The sequence below is a fragment of the Taeniopygia guttata genome, chromosome 12, assembly GCF_048771995.1.
Source record: "Taeniopygia guttata chromosome 12, bTaeGut7.mat, whole genome shotgun sequence".
Classification (NCBI taxonomy): domain Eukaryota; kingdom Metazoa; phylum Chordata; class Aves; order Passeriformes; family Estrildidae; genus Taeniopygia; species Taeniopygia guttata.
Genome location: NC_133037.1, coordinates 8302316 through 8322868, shown reverse-complemented (window position 1 = coordinate 8322868; position 20553 = coordinate 8302316).

Genomic DNA, 20553 nt, shown 5'->3' with positions numbered 1-20553 from the left:
AATTACTTGGGTCAGCTTAGACAAGGCTGGTGATGGCACACTGGCAGCAGGGCTTTGACTTTGCATTTCAAAATTCACTCTGTGAAATGCATTCAGCAAAATACGATGATATCAGAAGCTTATTACTTGGAAAAGCCAATGAAGTGGTAAATTTTCAGCTGCATGGCTTGATCTGTGAGTTGCAACTGGATTAAACCTCTGACTCCTGAGGAAGTTTTGGAGAAACTCAATTTGAATTTTCTAATCATTGAAGGATTTGCAGGGGAAGCAGCCCTCCTAGCAGGCTCTGGGTGGCTGCAGCTGTGGGGTGCTCACAGCCAGGACATTTCACTGCACAGTCCTCAGCACATCTGGGATCACTATTTCCCTGCAGGGGGTCAGGGACTTCCATCACATCCCTTGCCAGTCCCACTGCAGCTATCCAACCAAAGCTGATCAAACAGCCACAATGTACATTAAATAGCTTGCATGTATTCCTTCCCTATTTATCTTTTTGGAATGCCTAGTTGTTTTCTACACCAGTTGGGAGCATGGAGCAGGCCACACTTTCCTTGAGCTCTGTGCTTGTCCTCTTCCTTGTTTGGAAAAGGATGCCATCCTGGTGGCTTACAGTTTTAACTCTGCTCTGCACTCCTGAGTACTCTCAAGTGTGTTCAATTTGCACAGGCCGGGTAGAGCTTGAGCACAAAATCAAATCTGCAGTCAGAGAAGCCTGCAAAGAAATATAATTCAAAATGTGGGGGCTACTTAAGATATAGTTGAATTCCTAAAGGAAAAATCAAAAGCCAGCATCAGCCTATGCATCTCTGAAAGCCTGCTCACCACGTGTCTGTTTTCAGTAGATTTCCCAGCTCAGAAAACTCTCCTGAGTTGCAATTGTGACAGACAAACTGCCTGTCCTTAAGAGCATCCTCCAAACTTCCACTGTATCAGCTTCACACTAATTGCTTTACTGATGCCCACTTAGGCTGATGAATGTTAAACATTGCAAAGCAACGCTGGTGCACTCGGAAGATTTTGTTTGAAAAACTGTGCCTTGGAAATCCACCTGCCTTGCCTGCAGGAACAGAGCACCAGCTGTGCTTAGGAGGTGTCTGAGGCTTCTTGTGTCCTGCCAAGACATTAGAGGCACTGGAGAATTTTAGAAACCTTAAAACACTGGTGTCATTGCAGTTCATTGGAGACAAAGCCTAGAAAAGGCAGTGCTGAGGACATGAAGAAAGTGGAGCATTTGGGACAATTCCAAAGGGACCTGCACTGACCAGCAATTCTGTGACCAGTTTGACAGCAAGGAATCACATAGTCTGTGATGCTGGAGGCTTTTTATTATCTAATTATCAGCTGCTTATTTATCAGCTATGTTTGGGGAAGGGCAGATCACACCACATTCACCTATGGCAAACATTTAATTGTGACAAACAGCCCTGTCTTCAGCTCCTGCTGAGTCAGGAGGGGCCCTATTCAGAGTATTATCCAATTCATTTAGTTGTTTAAAAGGGGACCTAAGCTCTTCTAACAGCATGGGTCATCCCTATTCAAACAGCACCTCTTTGACTTGCTACTCCTTTTTTAACTCTCCCCCTGCAGGGCTTCCTTTTTCTTGGAGTCTTTTCTCCTAGTTTGCTTTTTCCAGAGCTTGCTTTTTATATGTGGGAGAGCAGCCTAGCAAATGCTGTTTTATAACTGGCTGTGGTCTGTCTCTTCAGCTGGTGTGTGCTGCTGAGCTTCATTCTATGTTACAGGGAGTAAATGCAAGCTTTGAGCAGTTGCTTTTCCTTGGAAAACAGAGAATACCGTGTTACTTTTACAAGCATAAGAACACTTCAGTGTTCCTTTATAATCCCCTCATCTTGCAGCCTGTCTTCTGTGTACAAAGACTGCGTGTTCCTTACCAGAGTGGGTAACCTCAGACCTGTATGTCTGCTTCTGATAATGTACCTTCACTTTGCTTGCTTAGTGTGAATTACCAGGGAGTAATTGCCCTGGTGATTGCTTGGCGGTGAAAGTGCCCGTTGTTGCAGGATTCCTTTAGCAAACTCTGACAGCACCGGAGCTGCAGTGCAAATCATTCCACAGCCACTGAATTTCTCCTTGCACGTGAAATGCCTGATTGCTCTGTGTTCTGCATTGCTCTGGTGTGGTAAAATAGCTGCAGAAGCGTGCTCTGGCTTGGTGCAGCTCTCCATGTCCATTCTTTCTATGCATTCGTTCACAGAGAGGCTCCTCAAAGTGCTGGGTGTTAGACTCACAGGTCAGGCCATGTGTCCCAGACAGCTGCTTCATGCTCACCTTACAAAGGTCACAGTAGTTCTGAGCACTTCTGAACAGCTTAATCAGTGTACACATGAGCCTGTGTGGGAAGCATTTTGCATTTAATTGATGAGGCAGTTCTGGATGTCACACGTGGCTCTTACTGTTATTTCTTTGTAAGTTAATTTTCTTTGTTTAAAAAATTGTTTTAAATTTCAGGTTCCTGGAAATGTTTGTTTGCAGTAATTTCCCTCAAATACATATTGTCCTAGCCCCAATTGTATTTCTTTTGTTCAGAAACATTGCTCAAAGTGAGGATGTGAACACTGAGAGCAGAGCAGCACAGAAAGATGGCTGAGGCTAACAGAGGGTCCCAGTATATGGCCACAGCTAATGCACCAGAACAGGTCAAATTAGGCCTCCTTCTCTGTGTTTAAATACAACTTGCAGTATTTCCCCACCATTTTAAGACATTATTAGCACTTGCTGTAGAAAGTATTAAACAAGCACTCTCCATTTATCCACATTAATGATTCAGTGCAAACTCCTGCCTTCCCATTAATATCCACTAACCTCATTCAGTGATAAAACTTGATTTAATCTCCAAATTAGCTCAGCACAAAATTTTGTGGAGCAGCAATGCCTAATAGTTGAGGGCTACGTGAGCTGTTGTGATAGCCAAATAACAACAGTGGCAGCATTTTTTTGAGGCTCGGCGGAAAAAAGAATCAATCCAGAACATAAAGAGAGACACAAATAAATTGCTAAATGGTATAATCCAATGATACCATACATCTCAGAAATGAGTGCCTCAAAAATCAATGAAAACTGAAAAGGGAAGAATTGTAGATGCAGGTACATGAAAGAAGTTGCAGGTGAAGGTGACAGCAAGGCAAGTGCCAGGCTCTGGGAATGGCGAGGGAGATTGGCTCTGGAAAAAAGGGGACACAGGGCATAGTACAGCAAGGAGAAGGTGATACTATCTGCACTGGAGGGGGTTGTCGATAGAATAGGAGAGGGAATTAAGTTCTCTGGGATTTGAGGGGCACCACTGCTTTTGTATTTTGATGGCCTTCCTCCACTTGGATACAGAAGTGGAACAGCACAGGCTGCTCAGTGCCTGGGCTCTTGTTGGGGCTTTGCTTGAATGGGAAGGTGAGGTTGGGTTTGGGGCACCTCTAAGTACAAAAATTCATGTTGCTGTGCCTTGGCTGCATTCTGTGCATCCTTTTCCTCCAGAGATACTCCTTGGACACTGCTTCCATGTGCCTGTGCTGTGCTGGCATGGGGCTGGCACTCGGTGTGAGCTTTAGATTATGTAGACGATGCTGGAGGTCGCTGCTTTATGGGCTTGTTGTGAAGAGCCTGACTTTCCTGCCTTGCACAATGCACAGACCCAGCTCCCCAAGGACAAGATAATAATATAACATGCATTTTGTTTTTCTCACTTGACTGCTCTTCCCTGGACTTTCTTGTGGGCTGGTGGGTGCAGGTTCTGGTTCTATGACTGCTGAGTGGTGGGCATCAGGGATCCATCAGACTTAACTTTGTTCTGGTTGTGCATTTTTTAAAAAGCACCTTTAAATTCCCAGCCATCCTACAGAGCAGGAGCAGATCCAAGCTGCGCTGCTTGCTAGCTCAGATCTGCTTTCTGCCCTGCATGCTCCTCTTATTGCTCCCTTTGGAGTCCGCTGGCAGCAGATCAAGCATGGCCTGTCCTCCTGGTCTGCAGCAGCCTGATGTCTCCAAAGGGTTGTGAGAACAGTGGGGCTCTTGCCTCACTCTGGTAGCCATTTCTCTGTGTGTCCTGTTAGAGCTGCATGTATTTTAAAAGAATCATGGAAAAAAACAAAAAAAAAGAAAACAAGGAAAACAAGGAAAAAGGCAGAAATAAGCAGAAAAAGCAAGGCAAGGTAGACACATGACAGTCATTGGCAAGGGAAGGAAGAACTAAATAATCCAGGGAGTGACTTCAACAGTCTGAGCCCAGTGATCCTGCTGAATTGAGTCTGCTGTCTCCCAAATGGCATAATTTAAAATCATTTGCTGCAGTTTTAGGCAAGAATTATTAAATGAATATTAATCAGTCATTAAATTCTGTGAAACTGCTTCTTCATTCTGGGCTGAATGAGGCCATTTAGCTGAGGAGTATTCAGCATGTTAATGTCTCTGTGAGCAGGTTCCTTCCCCCAGAGCCAGGGCTGCTCTCAGCCCCGCTAATGGGGCAGTTTCTTTCTTGCACCAGGTGGGTGCCTCTGGGGCTGGGCACTGGCTGTTTTCTCAATTCCTGCAAGCAATGAATGACTGAATGAAACATCAGCTCTGTGCCAATTCCAAGTCTGTCCCTACCTGCACTGAAACCAGTACATTCCCTTCTAATTAGGAAGGTTTGATTGAAATATTTTCCTTCTTCCCATTCTGTATACCCCAATCCATTGTATAACTCGCCTTCCTCCTGGTGCATTCAGGTCCCAGTCCTGATTCCTGTGGAAGGAAAAAAATCTTTCCCAGCTCCTGACACTTGCAGAAGTTGAGATACTGAGGGGGAACTGCAGACATCTTAGTGGTGGCTGTATTTTTGCTACCAAGACCCCAAAGCCATTGATCATGAAGGAGCCGATGTTAATGGCTCTTTGGAAAATAAACCCTCTGGCATGACCTCTGCCCTCTGCATTTGATCCACCCAGCACCATGTCTGCTCTCTCCTGTTGCAGAAGGAGGAGGTCACATATGAGTGGCACAGGGTGGGTAGTGCTGGCTGTGACCCCACATCTACAGAATGCCCACCTGAAGATTTCTGACTTTTCCCTTTGAACCTTCTGTTGTTTTCTTGGCCCTGGAGAAAGATGAGAGGCCTCAGCTATTTAGAGGACAGCATTGACTGGATGGTGGCAGCCAAATTCATCACCTTTACAGAGCTGCTGAAATCTTCTAATTTTTCTTTTTATGCATAACTTCTCCTTTTCCCATACATAATAGCAAAGTGGGAGCAAAAAGGGAAACCTTGGGTGAATTCTTCCAGCCTTCATTCTCTCTCCAGGCTCTGTCAATTGTGGGTAAGCAGCAAATGCTAGTGCAGATGTAGAACAAGCTGTGGAAGAGCCTGACTGGACAGATCCTTACAGAACTCACACAGTGCTCACTGGTTATCTCAGAAGCTGTCTGTTGGTGGTATTGGCTTGTTTGTTTTTTTTTTTTTCTTGCTCTTTTATAATAAGCAGGAGAAGGAACAAGGCTCAAAACCTTTTAGCATATGTGTGTATGTGAATTTTATCTAAGTGTAGAGTGGTGAGTTTTCACTAGCCTAATATTCCTGACTCCAGGAATCTCCAAGTGTTTTGCATGGAGAACTGTTACCCTTGTAATTGTCTGCAGGCTATAAAAGATAGAATGTTTATAGTATTTTTTTTAACTAAAAAAGTATCTTTTTGGTATGTGTCACTGAGGATTTTTTTTTTCTTACCAGCCCTTGTTTTTAATGATACATAAGTGAATAAACCAGAAGGAAATCACTGAGCCCATGCAGGCAAAAATATTATCACATTCTGTTGCTCTCACATCTTAAAAAATAATGAATAATTAAATCTTGAAGTCACATTGACACTATCAATTGGGTTTGAAATCAGCTTGGGCCTAAGAAGCTATAGAAAACCTGCCAAGTGACAAACGACTACTGATGGTGATGTAAGAAATTGGAAACATCTATTAAACAGGTGCAGATTTCTATTTCCTAAAAGTTATTGGTTGGAGCACTGCTTCCACTGCCTGACACCTGCTTCAGGGGCAATGGCCACACGCAAAACCTACTTAACTGGAAACATCACAATCAAAAAATCATGGTTTTTTGCTCCCATTTTTTGACCTTTATTTTGTTTCAGCAGCAGAGGGAATCGGCACAATTAGTTTTCTGGGTGGGGAAAGGGATACAGGTACCAGCTTTGAATGTGTGCTGAAGTTTGTGACAATGCTCAGCTTACTCAGCTTGCACCAAGTGCTGTGTGGTGCTGCACAGGGCACTGAACAACCCTGTGGTCAGTACCTGAGCAAAGCAGACATTGTTTTTATATTGTGCTTTCCAGCCAGGAACAAGGAAAGGCTTATTCTCAATTTAGTCCTTGCTCTTGCCAAATTGCTGAGTACTAACATTTCTTAGGGGCTTTATTGAAGCTCATTGGAAGGGGTGCTCCAAGCCAAGGGAGGACTGTGATGTCTGTGTCTCTCATGCAGATGAGGTGGAGTTTTTACCTGGCTTGAGTGTCCCTGTACTCTGGTGTGGTTTTTGCCTGGTGCTTGGTGCTGTTCAGTGCCAGTGTGTGCACTTCCCTGGGGCCCTTCAGCTGTGGGAGTGTCCCATGAGCAGGTTCCAGGACAGGTGGCCTCAGTGCCTGCCAGGCAGGTATCTCTGCATGGTTGTTGTGCTCTGTGGTGTAGTTTTAGGAAAATCAGCAGGAATCCTTCTGCTGGGTGAAGCGTTTGCATGAGACTGTGCATCACTTAAGTCAGCAAAGTAGAACCACATTGGGGCTGGATCTGATGGAGGATGACTTCATTGATGTGCTTTCCATGCTGCATCCCCTGGGGTGGCCTGCCCAGGTGTGAGCTCCTCCAGTGAGCTCATGAAACGTGCTGCTCTGCTGGCTGCAGCTATTATGGCCTCCTCATGGCAGCCAACAGCTCTTCGTGTGAGATAGTCTAGCCTGACCTTCTCTTTTTGGAAGTTGATTGCCAGGTTAGTTGTCCTTTTCTGCCCATTTGAGAGGGTAATGTGAGAAATGAGAACTGACAGTGCATTTTAAGTGCAAGCCCTGACAGAAATTGGGTATTCACACATCTTTGTGGAACAGTTCCAGCTCAGAGCAGAAAGAGGAGCTCTGCTGTAATACTGACCTGGCTCTTGGGCTCTGCTTCTCAGAGGGAAATATACTGCACCAGAAAGTTAAGTCAGCAAAGCTTCTTATGACCCAAATTCTAAAGGGAAAACCTGAGGCAAATGATTGCTGGGAAAAGAGGTTCATCAAAGGCAGAGAAATACAATATTCTCTGTAAGAAAGCCTATGTAAAATATAAAAGGGGAAACATTTTGCTGATTCTGATCCCTGGGCAGTGGAGCATTAGCTGCCAGGCTCCAGCTCATGAGCTCCTGCTGTGATGGAAGAATGTTCCCTTGAGTAAAGCAATAAATGATCCTTTTTCAGAGGAGAGTGCTGTCTGGCCATATCCTGCTGGATCCTGGAATCTAGGTGCCGAAGTATGCTGAAAGGCATTAAAAATACATTAAATATGCTCCTTTATGCTTTTTCTCCACAGAACTCCAATGGCTGTTGCAGAGATGCTATGTGATAGTAACTGCACTAAGAAATAGGGGAGGGGTACATGTGTGTAACTTCTTTTTTTCTTCTGGAATTTAAAATTGACTCCAATTTCAAAATGGATTGACTTGGAAAACATATGAGCAATACCCTCATAACTTATGAGCATAGGGTATAATATGTGCTTGTGAGGTTTTAGGAAACATCTCTTGCTGTAAGGTCTTTGCTGAAGGCTGATAGAACTTTTTTTTCACTGATCTAGATATGATTTAATTTGTTTTCTTCCCTGACCTCTCCTGGCTGCCAATCCAGGATTGATCACTGTTTTCCTTTCATTTTCACTGAGCTGGTTTGGCCTGGAGTGGAATGAATTTTCTTCATAGTAGCTGGTATGGGTTTATGCTTTGGATGGGTGCTGGTAACTCAGGGATGGTTTTGTTACTGCTGGGCAGACCTCATCACACCTGGGAGGGGCTGGGGTTAAACCATGACAGGTCCTAAGGCAGCATCAGACACGATGCTGCTTGGTTGCATGACAGGTCCTGCTGCTTGGTTGCATCCTATTGAAGCTGTTTAAGTACCATGTGTGTTTCTGCTCATTCCAATGGCATTTTTCCCATCTGGTCCAACCTGTGGCTTTTCTTCTTGCCCTTTTGTTGTGCGTGAGGACAGAAACAGGTGAATTATGGACTATGAGCTGTAGATACGCTCACTTTTGGGGAAATTTGAAGACATTAACATTATTTTCATGAACATCCCCCTGCTTCCTTGTAAAGGAAAGCCAGATTTTTTCCCTAAAATATTTTTCTTTTTGGTGAAGCGATGTTGACCAGAGAAATTGGGCTTTTCTTATGTAAAACTTCTTCTTTGTTAATGTCGCCCATTGTGTTTGTGCAGTATTTATGACTGACCACTGTGTTTTCTGAGGACATTCTCTTGAACTCCTTTATCACCTTTGCTTATGCTGCACTAAGACACACAGGAGGGTGAAGGGCAGAAGCATTTATCAGGTTTTTCTTTATAACTTTGCAGGATTTATTGATTTAATACAAAAATAGTTTTTGATCATTATCTTTCTAAAGCAATTGGCTTTGCTTTATTCCAGCTTGGGAATATGGTTTAAATTTACTTGTCTTTCTCACATCATACACCATGTGTCTTCTGGTGCATGCTTTCAACTTTTAAATTTTGATTTATTGTAATTTATTACCTAGAAGGTGTTCTTAAATTACTGCTTCAATAATATAATCTACTAAAAACTCAGTGGTTTTATCACATCATACCTGTATTTGACAGCAAATTGATCTGACAGTATTATTACATGTTTTTGACAGGCTTATTTGAGATCCTTAAATCCCAGTTCCCACTTTGTTTCATTGCCGTGACATCCCTGGCATAGCCTTGTGATCAATTATCCACTTAGGAAGACCCAAACGTCTGCCAGTTTGGTTTCCAGAGAGGTATTCACTTGAACATCTGTTAAATATGTTCATTTTTTTCACAGTTTAAAGGAAGATTTCCTGCCCTGTTCTTGCTGGTGAGTGTCACAGCGATGCTCTGACAAGCTTTTCCTGGGACTCACCCTCTGGGCAGATCTGGTGGCAGTGGGAACGCTGCAAGGGACACAGAGATCTCTCCTCATTCCAGAATATTACTGTTTTAAAATGGAAGCTGCAGAAATGGCCACTGCTCTGGCTTCTGGAGAAAGCAGCACAGGTTTGTTTGCATTTAGTTCTGGCTATACTCAGTTTGGGAGAAGGACGTTGTCCTCCTTGCAAACTGGGTGCCATGGTGTGGCCAATGTCCTGGAGGTGATGCCTGGAGAGGCTACCTAGAACAGAGGCTAGACAGAGTTAGAGAATAAAGTGGGTATTTATTAAAGGCCTTCGATAAGATACACCTTGGGCAGTGCAAAGCCTTACAGAGGCTGCACCCAAGATGGACAATGGCCACGAGTTTTTCAGACATATATAATTTTGGTCTATTTGCATATCCAATTACAGCTTCAGGTAATGAAGTCACATTCTCCCAGTTTGCTCCCTCCCAACTCACTTTTTTTAACACTGTTCAGGGCCTGAGGCAGAGGGTGTCCTTGGTTCTCAGGCCCAGAAGGATTGTTTTGTCTGGCCAAAATGTGAAGAAAGCTTACTAACACTCTATATGGAGTTCAGAGTTATACACTAGTACAGTACAGGACCTGAAAAATATAAAAATTAAATATTTAAGGCATCAGAGGAAGGGGTTGAATTTTGTGGCAGCGAGATCTCTTTGTTTGAGGAATGAGGAGCCCTTCCAGCCACCTGCCAGGGTACCCATGCCACCTTATCTGCTTGGCCAGGCTGGGGCTTGGTCTCTCCCTGCCTCTTGAGCTGCTGCCTGTCTGCCTTCTGCCCAGCACTCACTGGGCAGGAGCTTGGATTAAAACTGAAACATCTGGGATGCCTGTTCTGGTGAAGCACAGGCTTCAGACCCAAGCTCTGCCCTCTTGCAGTTAGTGCTACACCAGGCTCCTTGTGGTGTTGTCTCTCCACATGGATTGCACAGGCAGGACTTTGTTGACAAGGATGTGCTCGTTGTTTTTAATAATTCATTTTTAAGGCATGAAAAATGTAAATTTTTCACAAATAGCTATCCTACAAAAGGGATAATAAGCTATTTTATCACTGCTAGGTAGTCTCAGGGGCTATATAGTTATTTTGATAGTTGAACTTTTCTCCTGGTGTTTTTGCCTATGTCATTAATTTGCACAGATAGCTTGTGTACAGGGTTATGCTCTTGTTCATGATGCTCACATTGCTGGATCATTATTATAAACTTTTAATGTAATAAGGAAAAATCTTTCAGCCATAAAAGAAGAAAATCTTATGAAGTGAGTTGCCTTCCAGTGAGAAACATGCTGTTGGCAACATATTTAATGTAGCACCTAGAGAGTTTGATAATCACTATGTGTCTGTGATATTAGCATTCACATTGCTTATGGCATTTGGATCAACAACAGGGAAAAAACTATCTTTTCTCAAACGAAAAGTTTAAAAACTTAGAGTTTTACTTTAAACAATCAAATTGGGGCCCTCTTGTTATATTGCAGCATTCTGTGAGGTTTTTGAGCTCCATGTTGGCCTTTCAGCTCCTGAAGCAGCATGTGTGACATGAATTTAGATTTATACCCCATAGATAAGCATGGCAAATGGCCAGGTGGATTAACAAATGGAGGAGCAAAGCCTCCAGAGGAGGAGTGCAACCAGTGTATTCTGTAAAGAGGGGAGTGTTGTTTTTACAAACATGGATGCTTCTCTACTGATGCAGTTAGCACAGCCCGTGGCTGTGAAGTCATCTAGAGATCAACTATATCCAGGGCAAGCTGCTTGAAATAAAATGAGGATTTGACCCAAGAAACATGGCATATTTTTTACCAGCCCTACTGTGCTGTATTGGGTTGGATTAGTCAGTATTCCTCCTAGGAGCTAGAATGGAGTTAGGTTTTAGATTTGTGCTGGGAAGAGTGTTGGTAATTTGGGGGTGTTTGCTGGGCAGTGCTTATACAGAGTCAAGACCTTTGCTGTTCCTCTCTCCACCCCACCAGGGAGAAGGCTGGGGATGCACAAGGAGCTGGGAGGGGACACAGCTGGAGCAGCTGACTCCAGCTGGCCCAAGGGATGTCCCAGCCCACAGGGCAGCATGCTCAGCATGTAGAGCTGGGAGAAATAAAAGTAGGGGGTGTGAGGTTCAGAGCAGTAATTACCATTCCACATTTCTTTCCTGGGGATGGATGAACACCTGCCTGGCCACGGGAAGTGGGTAACAAATGCCTGGTTTTGCTTTGCTCTTGTGAAGCTTTTGTTTAACCCATTAAACTGTCTTTATTCCAAGACAATAATTTTCTTTCACCCTTCTGATTCTCTCCCTGTCCCACTAAGGAGAGAGTGAGCAGCTGTGCGGGGCTGAGCTCCTGCCTGGTGTTAAACCACGATACCTGTTAATGTGGAAGATGAAACACATTTTATTTTAGCTTGAAGCTAAAATTCAGCTTCACATCCTTAAGGATCCTTCCATCAGATTGCATTTGCCTGCAGAGCCTGACTTGAAGGTTCATGTGAAGAGGGTGGTGAGCACCACACACCCAGCAACTTGGTATAATGACATGTGACTTCAGCTTGTGCTTCTCTTTAGGGGATGACTAATGAGTCTTTGTCTCATAGAAGACATTAAAATACAATTACATTATGTTAGATCAGCTCTCACGACTGCTAAATTACAGAGTGGTAGGCAATGGATTTTCTGCAGTGGATTCCAGTCAAACTCCTCCTGACACAAATGTATGTGATAATTCACTGTGTGGACAGAAATGTATTTACTATTGTATTTTACAAGGCAGATTTTTCTTATGTTTTTACAGGTTTTTCTAGCTCTGGTAAGGTCTCTAATGAAATTCCAGTCTGATAGTTGACTCATTAAACTTTCCCTCAATCCATCACTGTAAAACTGATTATCAAGATGTTGTCTTTTGGTGTTATCAATCTCGAGTGACTTTTTTGGAGATTGATGCACATCCGTTCTTATGACTGGCTCAGATGATATCTGCTATTTATCTTGATCTCCTTTTATTTAGTGTTTTAACTTAGAAGGTTATACTGCCTTTTTTGTTTGAATTTTAATGATGAGGTCTTGACTACAAGACAGACCTTCCACAGCTTTCAGACACATTTTACAAAATAGTGTCCTCAGGCTTTCCTTGCTGACACGTTTCCAGATTGTGTTTTTCATGCAATCCCAAATGGAGTTTGCTCCACTCTGTGTTGTACTTCTACTCAGGTGGATGTGCTGCAGTGGTACAGCCAGCTTTGAAGAAAATTTGGGATGTAGGGAATTGCTCCACAGTAAAAAACAATTATTTGACAGATTCCCTGTGGCTATTAATGGGTCTGCAAGGGGCAAATTCAAGGTAAAAGGAAAGTATGGTTCTGTCAGCAATATAATTGTAAATAGACCAACATGTCAGTGAAATGCCAGGTCAGCTGTGGCCAGTAAAGTCATGCTCTGGTTAAGCACAGACAAAACCAAGCAAAGAAAAGTGAGGAGAAAGAGAATAAGAGAGCAAAAAAGTTTTGGAATGGTATGGGCAGCAGCATCAGACTCCAGTGATCGGATAGTTTAGGGCACAGCTGAAGCCAGACCAGCTGGGGAATGCTTTTGTGTGCATAATTCCTCTTCATCCCTGAGGAGTCAAACTACTCCATGGATGGCTTGTGAAGTGGTCACTGCTTGTTTGTGCTATAGGGCACCATAAGGGTTGTATCCTCATAAGAGGACTCTTCTGCATTCATTCAGGCTCATTGCAGAGCTCTTACAACCAGAAAATGAGGTGTGTTTAGGTCAGTAATTGACAAGCACTTGAAGCATGTGCCCAGATTTGCCCCCCACTGGACACAGCCACACGTGCAGACATTTGCTGTTTGCTTTCTTGGTGTTCTATTCAGAGCTTCTGTCTGTTCCCAGCTGTACTTCAGTACCCAACGGGGACTGTAAATCAGATGGTGCATGTTAATGTAGTATAATAGATTTCTGGTGAAGAAAGAGCTTTCTTCTCCGTGCCTCCTTGGTGGAATTATTTGCATTTTTTCACTGTGTCTGCATGTGCGCCAGTAGTTCTGGAGATTAACCTTAATCTCTGATTGAAAGCAAAGCAAAGTGACATTAGCTTGTAAAATGGATTCTGTGAGAGATACATTTAATTATTTTCTTTTTTTTTTTTTTTTCCCTCAGTAGTCAAAGGTAAACTGCTGCTAGCAATGTTATTGGACCCAGATTTCCTACATTTTTCTTTTTTTCCCCTTCCATCTTAAAGGCTTTACCATTCAAAGACATGAAGTTTTAGAGAGCTTTTGGCTCTAATTCACAGATGGTGTGTGGTTCCCAAGTGCATCCTTTATGATAAGGAATCAGTTGTTTGAAAGTATTTTCTCAATAAGCAGGTTCAATTGATTCTCTGTGGCTGCTGCCTGAGCTGAGGAACTACTTCTTGTTGGAGATGAGGATGAAGAAAACATGTAACAGAGAAGCTGGGTACTTTGGGACATCTGTTTGTCCAGAGATAGTACATTTCTTGGAAAGCCTCATATTTTGCCAGGTCACACAGTTGTCTAGGTCTTTTGGGTGATTCATAAGTTCTGAATGTGTCTTTAGCTCTTAAATAAAGAATCATATGATTTCTCCTACTTTTTTCTTCTTTCAATTGCTATGTGGGTGGATGTACAGCATCTTGCCCCCTCTTAGCCTCCCTCCTTGGGGATGACTCCATCAGACCTCTGGGACAAACTCCAATTGTGCTATAATGTTTAATTCCAGAACATTAAAACCAGCCTCTGTATCACACAAACTGTGCTCTGTTCTCATGATGGTCACCCCTGCAGGGCAGCTGGAGCACCAGATCTCAGCTCCTGGATTTGCAGTGCCATGAGAGCAGGAGACAGATCTGATGGGTCAGAGGGATCCCTGGCCAGACGCAGATGTACTCCAAAGCAGACCCTCAGGCAGTCACTCTGCAAGCTACCACTAAATGTTAATTCCAGTGGAAGTTAGTTTTTCATAACTCTGCTGAAAAATAAAGCTGAAGGCAATGTTTAATCTGTCAAATACTTACTGGAGGACTGTTAGTTCATGTTTCTGTTATACTCTGGCAGTGCTCAGCTGCTGGCAAAAGACATCTACTGGAGCAGAGGTGGGGAGGGGACCAGGGCCTGTCCACTTTTGCTGTGTGTTACCAGACCACTAAAGGGGAGTGTTTGCAGGTTTTAGTGTAGAGGAAAGGCCCTACTAAATTGTCTTGGCAACAGGATTATCACTGACCAACCAAAAAAATCCTTCTCTGTGGAGGACATTGGCAATGGCTTGTCCCAAGACACAGCTCAGCCATAAAGCTACTGAAACAATTTGAGGACAGCTGGTTTTAGTTGTCTGATGATACTGACCCCATCATTGGGTAAATTCTTTTGGTGGCTGGAGTTGGTAGGACTGTGCTGTGTTTTTGTTCCCAGGGCTGGTCTTTTTGGGATGGTCCAGTTGTATTGACATCTGCAGCTCAGACTGCAGTAAACATTGCTCTAGTGGAATTGTCCTCTTACACTCACTCTCCTTTCCATATCTTGCTTTTCCAGCTGTTTTTCAGAGGGCAGCTGTTTCCTCCCTGGCTTGCAACATTGTTCAGAGCATGCAGAAATTCCACCTTTAAGTTTTGCAGACAGTCTGGTAGCTGCATTCTATAATTTCCTCTTTTTATTGTTGCCTACTTCTAAATGTCATTGGAAACAGCCTTTAGTGCCTCTTTCCATAGCCTGTCCTTATAAAGATCTCCCATTAAATTTTGTGTCAGTTCAAGAGGAGGAAGGAACGTGGCCTTACCTTAGCCACGTGCAATAAACATTTGTTATGTGCCTGCTGCAGTTCACCTCCTTGGCCAGCCTGTGCTTTCCTTGGCTTTCTAGTTACTTAAATGAGTGTGGTTTGGGGACCTTGTGCTGCCCCATGCCTGTTACTGTCATGGTGAATTACAGTGGCTGCTGGTACGGGCCCAGTGACAGCCTCTGACAGCCATCCTGGGGTACCATTTGTCAGAGGCTGTGCTGATGTGTCTCAGGAAAGGGCCTGGCACTTGACAGAGCAGTTGCCTCTCTCTCCCTTTTCCCCTAGCACAAGTGCCTGGGAGCCCCAGAGCTGGCTGTGCAAACTGTGGCAGTGCCAGCTCCTGCCTGTTTTTGGGGATGTCTTCACTGCTGGAGTAAACATTTATTCATAGCATTCCTCATAAGGATCTTCAACTTTTTGGGTGGAGTCCTATTTTCTAAAGTTCTTTGAATGGTAAATTCACTGCTTTAGTTGTATTACCCCACTGTTGCCTTCCATCCTGCCTTCCATCCTTCCATTTATATTTTTTTTCCCTTTCTTACCTGCACACCCCCCCGCCCCTTTTAACTTCACTCTGTCTAAAGAAGTTAAACGAAAATTTTGTATCAGCTGTTTAATATTGCTTACAAGCTGACAGCATTAGAAAGCCCCTTCTCCCCTGCTCACCCCAATACTCTCAGGAGCTCCTGCACGCATGGTGCAGAGTTGCATTTGTGCTGCAGAGGAGGTGATCCAACCCCCACGAGCACAATCTGAGCTTCTTTCTGCTCAGGGTCTGGGTGCAGCAAGTACTGTGGTTTATTAGACACCATATGTGCAGAGAAACTTCAAGTGCTCCAACTTTCCCTAAACTCACAGTTTTGAGAGCATTCTTGAAACTTCCCATGCGGGTCAGTTTGATCTTGAAGGAGAGAGATGAATGCTGTTCGTCTGGGTTTACTTCCCCTAACGAATGGTTCATTGATCCATGCTGGAAACAGTCAGCCTGCTTGACTACAGGGAGCACAGTGCAGATGGGAGCTGTGTTTCCCTTTCTCTGTAAGCCAAATGCCATTGATTGCCTTAGAACCAGAACATTTTCATTAGGCTCATTTTATTTCTCAGATTTTTGTCATTCACAATGTTTATGAAAGGAAGAAATTAATGGCCCTTGCTAAATAGTTCAGAGAAGAACTGGGATAGCTTCCCAGGGTTTTGGTCTGATCCTTACTTTCTTGCACTGTGTCCTCAGGCTTTTACAGGGGTTTTTCTGGTAGCAAAGGCTGGGGACTGGTGTCACTCACAGAGCCTGGCTGCGGGGCTCCTGTGCTCCCTCTGTGTCACCTCCTCTGCTCCTGTGTGTGCGGAGGTGGGGAAGGTCTTCAGGGGACAGAAATAATGAATTTTCCCCTTATAGGCACATTGCAGACAGGGATATTTGGGCTGTTGACATGAGTGGTCCCAGAGGGGATCCCAAGGCAGTGCTGCCCTTCCCTGCTCTGATGCTGCTCTCTGCAACGCCTGAAGCTGCAAGGCTGAGATCAAAGGGTGCCTCTTCTCCCAGCAGGAGTGGAGAGGCTGCCTGGGTCCTGTCCTGTCCTGCACAGAGCTCTGTACTGTCTGAAGGGGCAGAAAACCCTCAAGTTGCAGAGAAAGCAGGGGCTGGTCAGGGTTTGTCTATGGGATGTTTAATATCAAAGCCTGCTGGTGTTCCAGGATACCAGTGGTTGTGCATGTCCAAGTCCTGCCTGAAACCCTGACTCTGGTCAAGGTCTTGTTGAGGACTGAAAGCTGAGGAAAACAAAACAGACCCCAAGAAGGTGAAGCCTGTGTCCATGGCTGGGAACAGGGGGCCTGCCTGCCTAGCTGCTGCTATGTTGCTGTTTGTGTGGCTGCTGCAGGGCCATGATCCTACACCATGGGAATCTCTGCTTGCCTCAGTTTCTTTCCTATAGCATTTCACTCTTCACCTGTCAGCAGCAGCTTTCATCAGCAGCTCTTCTGCCTCCCACCTCTTGCACCCATCAACCCCAGAGGGAAGCCAGCCCCTCCTATGGCACCCAGGGCATGGGGCTTGCTGCCATGGCAGGATGTGATGTCAGTGACCACTGCTTGGATCCATCCCCTCTGCCCTCGGGCTTTGCAGCCAAGCAGAGGCTTAAAAGCAGAAAACAAAACAAATCTATCAGAAACCCTGATATTTGTGTTGTTTCAGTGAAGGCAGAGTGCCATAGCAGGCAGCTGGGTAGTGGCAGTCACTTTGGAGAGCTGGATTGAGGCTGTTCCTCTTGTAGGGGTCAGGATTTTATCATGCACTTCTTATTCTGCAGGTTTCCCAGTCTAGATGTATTTACTACATGGTCTCTTGGCTAATTATTTCTAGCATGGCACTGATTGAGCTGTTAATAAAGTGTGAAGGTGCCTCGCAGGCACTTTCTGAGTCTTAAAGAAATGATCTACATCTAAATTGCAAATAGTAAAATTTCCTTACCCACCAATATTAAGGTGATAGCATCTCCACTATTGTAAAATTAATCAAACTTCTCCTGGTGACAGAAATGTTAATTTAAATTTTTCGTCACAATTACAGAGAGAGTTATTGCAGCCTCTGACTTGTAATTAATTTCTCTTTCTTTTCATCACTGTGTTACAGCCCTTTGTAATAGTGATAAATGGAGTATCTACCTGACCTTTTTTTTCTTATATAATATAAATTGGTTTTTGGTTTAAATAAAAATACTTCTGGGTAATCAGTGCTTTTCCATAAATAGGAGGATAGGAGAGAATAACTAGGGCTTGTTTCAAATAAGCATCTCCGCAGTTAATATGATATGCAGCAAGAGATGAGATTGGGAGTAGCAGGGACCAAATACAATGTTAGACACTGCCCCCATGTTTTGTGTTGTCCCAGTGGAACCACATGTGCAGGAAATAGACAATGAGGAGAGGTTTGCTGCTGCTGAGGAAGGATTGAAAATAGGATTGGCAGAGGACAGTGGTGCATCAAACCACTGGCATGGGCAAGAACCGGGAGAGGTTGAGGTATAATTGTCACAAGAAGAAAATTAATAGGTCAATCAGTCAAAGAATTTCAGCACCAGGAATACAAAGGAGGAACTTCAAGTCTTGTGTGTAATCACTGTTATAGTTTAAAAGCTGTAGCAGAGGCTTGGTAGAAAATGCCTATGGATAGAGTCCTGATAGAAGAGTTACAACTCATTCAGGGAGGACTTGGCCATGGGGGAGCCATGGCTGAGACTCAGACTGAAGTTGTGGTGTGTCTGCTGCAAGGCTCCTGCTGTGGGAAAAGGAATTCTGTCAGGGACAGTCAGCTGTGGACCACCAAAGAGGTGGGGGAAATGACACTGCTGCTGAGCATCTGGCAGATCAGTTCCCTGGTGGGCTGTGTGAGAGAAAGTAAGAGAGAAAGTAAGTGAACTATTGCCAAGTCCTGGTGTGGCTTGGAAAAGGGAGGTTGACTATTCAAATGGATTTGTTTGAAGCTTATCCAGGGATAGGGTAAACTGTTTTAGTAAAATCACCTGGGTATCTATCATCTGTCACAAGTGGCTGTGAGTCCAGCATTAACCCCTAATTTCAGGCTATCTCATCTGAATTACTGTATGACATTCAGTGATCTGTGTTACAGGAGAGACTAGAATAAATTATGAGAATACTGCCTCAGGCTGTACAACCTCATAGATCAGTAAATATCAAATTTTGTATATCTTTGATAAGCATCCACTTTTTTGTAATGCTGGTTTGAAACATGTTTCTTTTATGGTTAACTTTCCCACCTGTAACATTTCTGTGCCTGTGCTGTGGTCTCTGCATTTCACCCAGGCAGTCTCCTGTTAGAGGCATTTGGCCATCAACCAATTTGCCAGGCAAACTACATTTTTCACTCAAATGTAGTTAATGACCCAAACAAAATGAAATGCTTGTTATGCCTTGATTTAAACAATATGGTCTAATGACAATGTTCTCTCCTTTCTGCCCACTCTCAATTACAATTCCACTTTATTTCAACTAGGCAAGAAGAAAACGAGCTTTTTAAACAAGGCTCAGGAACGTGTCTGTTGGCTGGAGGGAAGTGAGGAGGGGGGAACCATTTAGCTGGGGATTTTTACTTTCAAATTTCCTGACAAAAATTAATTAGAAGAATCATGTAATTACAATAAATGTGTCTCATTGGTCCCTAGTGGCTTGCTTCTAAACACTGAAGGATTATTTAGGCATTTGTGACAGCAACAGAAAGTAACAAATAAATGTAATGGGTTCCTTTTATATACAATAAAAATGACATAGAGTAGCTGCATGTTTTACTAATTTTGCTACAGGATCTTAAAGAGGTGGGATCTTGTGCATTTGGTTTAATTTTTGCTGTGGATGCAGAGGTTGGATTTGGGATGGGATGCTGACTGATGTTCCTGCTGGCGTCCCACAAGTGACTTGGGAAGATGGGTACCCCAACACCCAGAAATGTGGATTATCTCCACTTGCTGTGTGCCCAAATTGCATGTTCCTTCCATGAGATGGAAGGCGTAAATATTCCCTGCAACTGAATCTGAGATCAGTGGCTGCTGTGGCTTGATTTTCATCATGCCTGTGATGAACCCTCTCTTACTGCTGAAGATGGACAAACCCTTCCTGGGGCACTTTTATCCCAAAGCTCAGCAAGGCAGGAGTGGTGCTTCTGTGGAGTTGGATAATTCTGGGATAAATCCACCTCCACTGCTTTTCTCTGCTTGTTACAGGACTTGCATCTGCAGAAACCTGAGAATTGTGATGTGATTTAGCCTTGAGTTCGAGTCTTTTCACTTATCCCTGTTTCACTGTGTTTCCAGGGTAAGTGAAACTTGAAGGAAAAATCTCACTAATATATCATGTAAGTTGGATTTAACCAGTTATAAACATATAGATAAAGTGGACATATATCATCCTAATATACCCCCTCTCCTTCTAAATTATTTTGCTAACAGGGCAGAGGTCTCTGTAGAATGTCCTGTCCTGTCCTGCTGAACATTTACAGCTTTGTCAGGTATGTGCTTTATCCTGGCTTGGATTCATCGAGTAGGTGGTTGAACTATGTGGAAAGACTCGTGATCTGGACATGCCTGTTCTTTTTTTATTTTCTATAGAAGAACAACCCTTACAGCAAAGCTGGCCTGGCTTTGGGATGTTGGTTAGGTGAGATGAATCCCACCCTCTAAAGGGGTTTGGATCTTAGAGGTTGTACATAAGAGCCATTGGTGGAGACATATGAACACTGTAAATCTTTTTACTGCATGTACCAACCATAAAGAGAAGTGATCTTCAAATGACATCATCAACACAAAGGGCACTAGGAGAAGTTCCAATTTATGACACAGTAAATCATCAAGCAGTCTAGTAATGAACATTGAGCCTGGACAGTTTTGCAAAGTGAGTTCCTGTATAGAATGGTATTGTGCATTGAAATGTGGGCTCCAAACCTGCTTAGCTAGTACCACTTAAGCTGCTTTAGTGAGACCATTTTGGATTTCCACAGTCGACCAATCTTCCCAAATTGCTCAGTGTCTAATGTAATCCCAGATGTATTTACCATACTTCATTGTATTTATAGAGGTGACTA